We start from the raw sequence: 9377 nt of genomic DNA, 5'->3' as shown, positions 1-9377 counted from the left end.
GAGCACTTCAATGATAGTCCAAGCTCACAATTAAACAGGATTAGCCATACTTAACCACAAAAGAGCTTTGAAAACCAACTGCCAGGAACTGACAAGAACTGTGTTGACTCAACACAGCCTCAAGAATGCTCAGAAAACAAGTAAAGAGAGAGGACTTTCAAAAGGCCATGGGAGCTCTAGAAGCTGCTACTGATTTCTTTAGAATGCGGTGTTGGCTTCTTGAAGTTAGAAGAACACTAAGATGAGCATAAAAAAAGACAACTGCTAGTCACTGTGATGAAGAAAAGATTGCTTGTAATGGGCAATTCAGTTCAAAGGAGGGAGTGCTGAAGATTGGAAGAAGGTAATTTTTGCTGCTTAAATTGACTTTTTCATTCAAGCTGCACCAAAAATTGTTGTCTGAATAGGTTCAGGTAAGCTTTGGAGTTTTTATCAGACTGTAAAAGAAACATCCTTAAAACACCCTAAAAATGGTTTTGACTTCTAGTAAGGCTAAAAGTTTTATTCCTATTGAAGGAATTATGAACTCTGATAAACATTTAGAAGCAGAATTTTCCCAGAATTATAGAAATGCCCTGATAGAAAATGAATATTTTCTTATACCCTGACACATGTCACAGAAAGTAAAGAAACTTATCCTAGAGATAGACATAAAATGCATCAATAATTGGAGTATCCTCATGAACAATGGCTTGAATCAATCAATTAACAAGCATTTATTAAGTGTTTACTTTGTGTCAGACGTTGTGCTAAGGGCTAGGGATCTGAAAACAAAACTGGAAACAGTTCCTGGTCTTTCAAAGAGTTTATACCCCAATGGGAGAAAAACATGTACATCTATAAATATGTGTCAAAGATATATACCAAATGGATATGACTAACTTTAGAGGGGATCTAACCCTAACAAACTGAATTTTCTAAAAGTGGGATGGACTACTTTGACCAAGAGTGAGTTTGCCATCGTTTGAGGATTTCATACATAGACTTGATGATCAGATAGACAGACAGATGATATCTAGATAGAGGCCCTGTACTAAGTACTAGGGCTACAAATACAAGCAAGTAAAACAGTTCTTGCCTTCAAGGAATTTGCAATTTAATGAGGGAAGACAAGACATGAAGAGCTGGAAAAGCTGGATGGTGGTGGTATGGGATTGACCAGAGTAGAGGTGGCATGATTACAAGATCATGGGAGTGATGTGGAAGCCTAGTTGCCTTCAAAACAAAGTGAGAGCTCACCTATCAGAGTCCAAGGTTTCTTTGGAGAAGAGGTGTGCATGATAGCCAGAGGGGAGGTAGAATGGTTTGGAGGCTAGGAAGTGAGACAAGGATCTGGGATGCAGTAAGATAAAGTGAGAACTGGCATGTTGTGGGGTTCCTTCACTGGTGTGGGTTGGTTTAGATGATTTTTGAGATCATTTTCAACTTGAAGCTTCCAGAAGTCTATGAATTTGTCATGTTATAGGGAAGACTAGCTGAAACTTCCCAAAGCAAGATGTGTCTGTCATATGCTGTTGTAATATTTGAATGACTGACTTCTCAGGAAGGGAAAATGGCAAACTCAACTGGCTACAACGGGTTCATATTTGCCAGGTGGTCTGATGCCCAGGACAGAGTTGTGAATAACTAAGGGAAAATTTGTGGAAAAAGAGTGATGTTAGTGGGGGGTCTTTGAATGGTGGCTACCAAAAAAAGGTTAACAAGTGGTCACAAAGAACCAACCTGGAGATGCCTTCAATTTTGGCATAGCCTGTTGGACTTGGAGAAGAACTGGGTTCAAATCCTGCTTCAGACCCTGAGCAAGTCACTTATATATCTTTCTCAGTTTATTTTCTTCATCTTTAGAGTAAAGTAGTAGGACTTGATGGCTATTAAGATTCCTTTCAGCTCTAAATCTATTGTCCTGTGGTGGGAGTTTTGCCTAAGATTTATTCCTTTAGATCCCACCTTTGGTAGGCTGAAGGTCATATTTTCTAACTTGTTTTTCAGCTTACCTACAAGGACAAAATTAAACCTTATGACAAATTCAGCATAATATTTATTAAACTCACTCTTTCCTTTCATCTACAATTATTTTTACTGCTCTTAACCTAGTATTCCCTTAAACTTCATTTAAAGCACAAAATTCTAGTTTAATCTAGTTCTCTCTACTATTTACCTATGCAACAGCAAACACTTAGAGGAAGGATGAAAAACCAATAAGAATTTCAAATAATACAAACATCCCAAACCATCTGAATGTGTGAAAGATATGAATAAAGAAATGTCTGTATAGGAATTTTGCTATGTTGTCTGATGGCTTTTTGTGAGTTATTTGTCTTTCAAAGTCCCAGAGAATTATTCTTTCTATAAGACGTAGCTCATCAACAGATCTGAATTTTAATCCCAAATCTACAAAGACTAGAACCTATTCCAAGTGTCTAATTTATCAGCCTCCAAAATTACAAATTTAGTATTTTTAAGTGAGATATGTTTAGAGGAACCTAGTAAGTGGAAATTAATAATATTTAACATTTATATATAACTTTAAGGTTTGCAAAGTACTTTACATATGTTAACTTTTTTGATCCTCACAACTACTATGTGAAGTGGATGCTATTATCATGCCCTGTTTCTTTAACAGATAAGAAAATTGTGACCAAAAGAAGTTAGGTGACTTACACAGACACCTGAAGCAGGATTTGCCTCTGGCCTTCCAGACTCCAGGTCCAACCAACACTCTTTTCACAATGTGCTTGAAATTCTAATTGCTGATTTCCAATGGCCAGAATATAATAAGGAAACCTAACATATTTAATAGGAAAAGCAAGTGTTAACATTTATATCAAGTAGGCAAGCTAAATGTAAAGGACAATCATTTTCTTCAAAATTCCATTGCTGGCTTGAAAAAAAAAGGAAGAGAAAATTCAGGATGAGGGATTTTTTTTTTTGATTTAATGTAAAAACACCTGGGATTGGTCATTAGCAGCAGGTGACTCAGTCCCTCTTTTTATTTTTTATTTTTTTTAATTTAATTTAATTTAATTTTATTTTTTTAAATATTTTCAGGGTTTCTTTTTTATTTTTTAATGTTTAACAATCACTGCCATACAATTGAGACTTTATCCCCCCCACACCTACCCCCACTACCCCCCTCCCTCCCCACTACTGCATACAATTCTGTATAGGTTCTACATATACTTTCCTATTGAGTATATTTTCTCAGTCCCTCTTTTTAGTCACTGTAGAGTTTTTCACCACAGCAAGAAAGATTTTTACCAAGTCATTCACATGACTTTGCGCTTCTGGTCAGATGGGAAATAACATCCTTCCCAACAGTTATTGAGTTCTGCATTTTGGTGTGTCCAGAAAAAGGAAGTGAAGCAATATGCAAAGAACCTCAGAGAATTACAGATGGAAGAGCACAAATATATAATCAGTCTACATACCAGTTTGCAAGAGCCAAAGCACTAAATATCTGAACCATTTTGCTAAGGATCAGAAGACTTTTCTTTAGGATATTTTATTTGAGGGGTTTCTGAGAGGAATCAGGAATTGGTTCTGATGCCTCCCTCTTGAACTGTATGGTCTGAAGATTCTTCTTCCAGATAAGAAAGCAAAGTAACCTTTGTCACATGCACCAAGAAGAAGCAAGCTGTGTAGCTATGCAGCTGCAAATGAAAAGTTCCCTAAGTCAGTTCCATTTCCTGGTTCTTGGAGAACTCTGAAATGGACAGATTGAGTACCTGGTCATCCTGTAGGTACACTGTGTAACATCATAGAAGTTGTTTGATATTCCTGGTTTGTCTCCCTTATCTGACCATTGACTTGTGGGACATAGATAGTCAGAATCAGAAATTATTTCACCACCTTCTGCAGGCTTTTCTAAAACTTGTCCAAAAATTGCAGCCCTTGGTCTAAGATAGGAGCTACGTGATTAGCCCCAGGAAACCAAGAAGACTTACAACTTTTTCAAAAAGTATTAGGTTATTTGTGGCATGGATGGCAGTTTCAGTCAGGGAATGAAATGGCAGTATGGAAGATAGATTGACTTACCCCTAACCTATACTTAAAGGAGGCCAAAGAAAGATCCAATATACTTCAAAATTTTCATAGAGGGGTGTGTGTGTGTGTGTGTGTGTGTGTGTGTGTGTGTGTGTGTGTGTGTTAGAGAGAGAGAGAGAGAGAGAGAGAGAAATAGAGAAGAACTGAAAACAACATGGGTGTCTATCTGCTGGAGAATGACTGAACAAATTGTGGTCTTTGAATGAAGCAACATTATTTCACCATAAGAACATGGCGTATACAGGAGAACATGGGAACATTTGTATGCAATCACCTCAAGAATGAAGTAAGGAGAACTAGGAAAATTATATGCATTATAACTATAGTAATGTAATGAAAATAACAACTGAACAAAGCCTAATATTATTTACTATTAACTCTCATGACTAATCTTAAGGAAATAAACCTCTCCCCCATGTTTTCTGGAGAGGTAGAGGACAACGATTATAAAATATTGTGTATGCTGTCAGGCACAGTTACTACATCAACTTAGCTGGTTTGTGTTTCTTTTTTCCAGAAGAGAAGTCTCACTGCTGAGGGAGAAGTGGGACTAGAGAAAGCCTTTTTCTAGAAATGACTACAAAGTAAAAACAAAAGGAATCAATACAATGATTTTTAGAAAGTGGTTAACCAACATGAATATGATAGTATAGTCTTCAGGGCAGAGGTGGACCAGTTATGAAATCCATCCTTACATGTTTAAGGGCTGTGGGGGATGGCTAGTGATAATGGGAATATCATTGTCCCCAGTGGGGTCTCTTTGTCCTCTTGCACCATTTGCAGTTATGGAATTAATATTGAATTCCTGAAGTCCAATCTGGCCAGAGTGGGATAATGGGTACAGTGCTGCATCTGGAGTCAGGACGACTTGGTTCTGCCTTTGACTCTTGTTAGCTGTGAGGTTGTCACTTAATCTCTTTATGTCTTAGTTTTGTTATTTATAAGTCAAAGACAGTATTATCACTAATATATATTATACTGAGTTATTATGAGGCTCAAATCAGAAGATGAATATAATGCATTTTACAAACTATAAAGCACAATATATCAGTTATTAGGATTTTTATTAATTGGTTGGGAATACCCAGCCAGAAAGGATTTGTGCCATGCTTAGAGACTTCCACTATGTGCTGTAGAAGCAATGTGCCCTTAGAAGTAGATAGCTGGAGCTTCCTTAATTCTATTCATCCCCATGGCCATCTACATCTGAGATGCAAGCAAAGTTCTGTTCTCAGTTCTATCCTTGACTTCTTAGTCTGTGAGACAGAGTGCCCACTCTTGTGTGATACACCTTATGTTGAAATAAAAAGGGGAGGTAAGCAGTATCTACTGTACATGGCAACCTCATGGGATACAGGCCTCTCTATGACATGGAAGGTTCTGATGATCAATTTTGACTGTGACCTAGTACCGTGTACCTGAAGGTGGTAAGCAGGTCTCTAAGATGACCTTAACTGATGTTTCATGTTCCACAGCAGCATAGTTTCTGTTTATATCAGCTAAGGGTAATAGTGCACCACCTGTAGGTGGAATTTCAGACCTAAGCCCTTTTCTTCCCCTGGACAGCTTTTACATGGTCACAGAGACATTATTTCTAAGTGAAATAGCTGTTGGTCTGGATATTCTAGCAACAGACCTCTTCCCTCTCTCTTCTTTTTTCTCTCTCCCTACCCCCTCTACCCCTTCCCCATCTATGGTGGCTATGAAGAGTGTGGTATTTACTATGTCTAATATGTACTTGAGGCTACAGAACAGTAGGATATTTAAGGAGTTGTTACAGGTGTATAGTGAATATAGGTATTATAATCTTAAGCAACAAGGGGAACAGAAGCACTTTAAATTTTCTCTGCAACTCAACTTTAAGTACCATGACATGACCATGGATGTCCAGGAAACAAGACTGGCAAGCATGATATGTGTAGCTGATGGAAGTCTTCCTTTTAAGCAAAGACTTTCAGCTCTCTATGAGTAGAATGACAGAGCTATGAGTGGCAGCACGGTCTTTTATTTAATGAATATTTGTTGAGTACTTATGTACAAGGCACTGTGAAGAATACAAAGAATAAAATTCAATTTAATAAGTATTCATGGAGTGTCTATGGAAGGCACTGTCCTAGGTGCTGAGGAAATTACAAAGATAAGTAAGATAGTTCCCATACTTAAGGAGCTTATAATATAGTCAGGATAAAAGGAAGCTGTACAAATAAAACAAAGTAGTATTTTTAAAGTGCTAGGGGGAGGCACAATTTGTTGTAGGAGACAGAAGCAGGAAATAACTCTTTTGTCCTAAGTTATCAAGGAAATTTTATAGATACCAAGACATTCTATCTAGACCTTGGAGAATGAGTAGGTTTTCAATGGAAATAGAAAAAAAAAGTAGGAATCTTTGATAGACAAAATGATTAGAGTAAGATTACAAAATTTGGAAAGCCTAAGATGAAGTATAAGATAAACTCTTGCCCTCAGGAACTTACAAACTGGTTAGAGAAATAAAGTATCCAAATAACTGTAATACAAAGCTGGTATGAGTTCCGCATAAATAACAATACAATTAAGGAATAGAAACGCCAAAACAGGAGAGTATTATTTGGTTGGCTTGATCATAGAAGCTTTAGAAGGATTTCTGTCAGATACTGAAGGATTTAGATAACTGGAAATGGAAGGAGAAGGAACCCCAGGCCAAAGACAAGAATAATGGGGGATTTTTATTAGGAAAGACCCAGAAGCAGCAAAGTTCAAGATGTGTTTGGGAGATGGTAAGTAGAAAAGAGCAACTGTGACATAGGACACATAAATGGGGAAGCTAGGAGATGCTTGGAAAGGTAGGGGTCTCTTGTTGTTGGGATTTTTTTTTGAAACTACTTCCAATCATCCCCAAATGGAAGGTTAGTGGTCACTTATGGGCCCCATCCCACTACTGGTTAGCATGAAGCTTTGCCTTGTTCTGTTTCTTCCCTGAGCTTGTTCTCCACTCCTTAGGCAGCTTGGTAGCCCCCACTCCCAGAAGTTCTAGTACCCACATTGGTACCAGCCTTAATGTGGACACCTGATTGGCTTTAGCCCTATTGTAGTACAGAATTACTGAGATCAAGACTCAGCCTAGGTTGTGGCAAAGATTATAGGCATGCACCACCATGACCAGTGGGAAGGTAAGTTGCAGACAGTTTGTGAAAGGGTCTTGGATACCTGTCTTAATTGTTTGGATTTTATCCTCTAGGTAGGGGGGAGCTGCTAAAAGTTCAATTCCCTCCTTTTACATACAAGGATATTAAGACACAAGAGAGGGTAATGATTTGCCCAGGGTCACAAAGTCATTAATTGAGTTAGGATTCAGGTCTTCCTGACTCAGTGTCTAATCCCCTAAAAACTGCACAAGGCTGTCTCTCTAGAGATGCTTATGATAGCAATAAGACAAGGGAAAGAAATTAAAGGTATAAATATTGGCAAAGTACCAAAAAAATTATCTCTTCATTGACTGCATGATGATGACTGCATTACTTGGAAAATCCCAGAGAATCAGCAAAGAAACTAGTACTTCAGAAAAGTAGCAGGTTACAGAATAAACCACAAAATTGTCAGCAACTTTGTACAGCAATAACAAAATCCAGGAGAAAATAAGAAGAAAAGTCAGAATAACAACAAAATTCATTAACTACTTGGGAATATAGACTTCCACAGCCTGGAAGGCTGCTGTATCAATGGCTGGCCGGCTGTGGTTGCTCCAGCAAACTTCCCACTCCCTGGAGTACTGCTACAGTGCTAGCTGTTGTGACCCAAGCTGATCTCAGCCTGGACCCCAGGTCACATGGCACTAGAGAGAGGGAGTAGGGTTGGGGTATAGGGTTTTGTGGCTGAGTCACATATTTGATTCTTGGGTCAAGTATGCTGCTCATAGCATGGGAGTATGGAGAGGGAACTGTGGGTAGGTATCAGTTCATTTTTCAAACCTTCTTCTGAATTCCAGTTATCCTAGACAGGAGGTGTCAAGCACACTAGCAGCATCCCTGCTTGCAATAGAGCAGCACTCCCCAAGGGCAGGAATGTAATTGAAAAATGCTTAATAAAATAAATAAAAATATAATTTGTTGTTTTTTAGTCATTTTCAGTTGTATACAACACTTCCTGACCACCACCACCCCCTTCTTTTGACAAAGATACTGGAGTGACTTGCATTTCCTTCTTCAACTCATTTTACAAATGAGGAACTGAGGTAAACAGGGTTAAGTGATTTGCCCAGGGTCACACAGCTAGCAAGTATCTAAAGCCAGATTTGAACGTAGGTGCTCTTGACTCGAGGTCCTGTACTCTATGTACTGTGCCACTTAGCTACTCCTTTAAAAATGTACTATACAATGCAGATAATATTAATATGTGGTTTTCTAAGTCAATATACATCCCACAGGGGTCCTTACTTGTAATTTAGTTTAGTGGGGCCCCTCTCCTTTCTATTTGAGTTTGACATCACTGTCCTAGATCATGCAGACAGTTGAAGTTGCTTTATTTTTGGCATATGATTTCTGTTTTGGAGTCATTTGAGAGATGATAAAGATCAGAGAAAATGTTTAGATGCAAGCATCTTGTTGTTCATATGACCCCATTGACTGACTTGATTATTAAAGGCCACATTATTAAAAAAAATTAGAAAGAACAGGTTCAGTTATACTTTGGAATTATGGTTAGGGAGCATGGGCCTTCATAGAGTATGGACAAGGTGGGTCAACACATGTAATCCATAACTTTATTTACAATTATATCAGAGAAATAGTCTTTAACCACACAAGGACTAGGGAAGATCACAAATGAAAAAAATGTATATTTTTGATTACATGAAATTGAAAAGCTTCAGCACTAACAAAATCTATGAAACTAGGATAAAAAGGGAAATTGTCACTTGGAGGACATTTTTTGTATCAGGTATCTTTGAAGAGGGTCTGATGGCCAATATATAGAGGAACCTACCAAATCAATTCTGAAGTTTTAACTCATACTCAGCAAGATGGTGAAGATGACAAAGAGATGGGAATAATTAATGTTAGGGAGGCTTTGGAAAGACAGCCTCATTAAAATATTATTGCAGCAGTTGTGACAGTCTAAATATTTTGAAAGAAATTTGAAATTGTGCTAAAAAAAGTAATTAAAATGTTTCAACCTTTTGACTCAGAGATCATACTGACAGGCTTGTTCTCCAAGGAAGAATAAAATAGAAAAAAAAGTCACACGTTCACAAAATATTCATATCCGCACTTTCAGTGGCAGCAAAACATAGGGAAATAGATGTCCGTTAGGGAATGGTTATAGAAAATGCTACATGAATGTAATGGAATTTTACTGCA

The 9377-nt window shown here is 37.8% G+C and overlaps 1 protein-coding gene across 1 annotated transcript in view; it reads left to right on the top strand.

Moving 5' to 3' along the window:
• Positions 1–274: 274 nt before the first annotated feature.
• ATP6V1C1 (ATPase H+ transporting V1 subunit C1) overlaps positions 275–9377 on the top strand; it is an 84808-nt gene continuing 75705 nt past the window's right edge. Inside the window, exon 1 of the mRNA XM_072603334.1 lies at positions 275–343. The gene's annotated coding sequence lies outside the window, so the exon portion shown is untranslated. The remainder of the gene's footprint in view (positions 344–9377) is intronic.

The sequence above is a fragment of the Notamacropus eugenii genome, chromosome 4, assembly GCF_028372415.1.
Source record: "Notamacropus eugenii isolate mMacEug1 chromosome 4, mMacEug1.pri_v2, whole genome shotgun sequence".
NCBI lineage: Eukaryota > Metazoa > Chordata > Mammalia > Diprotodontia > Macropodidae > Notamacropus > Notamacropus eugenii.
This window is presented reverse-complemented; position numbering and strand designations above follow the sequence as displayed.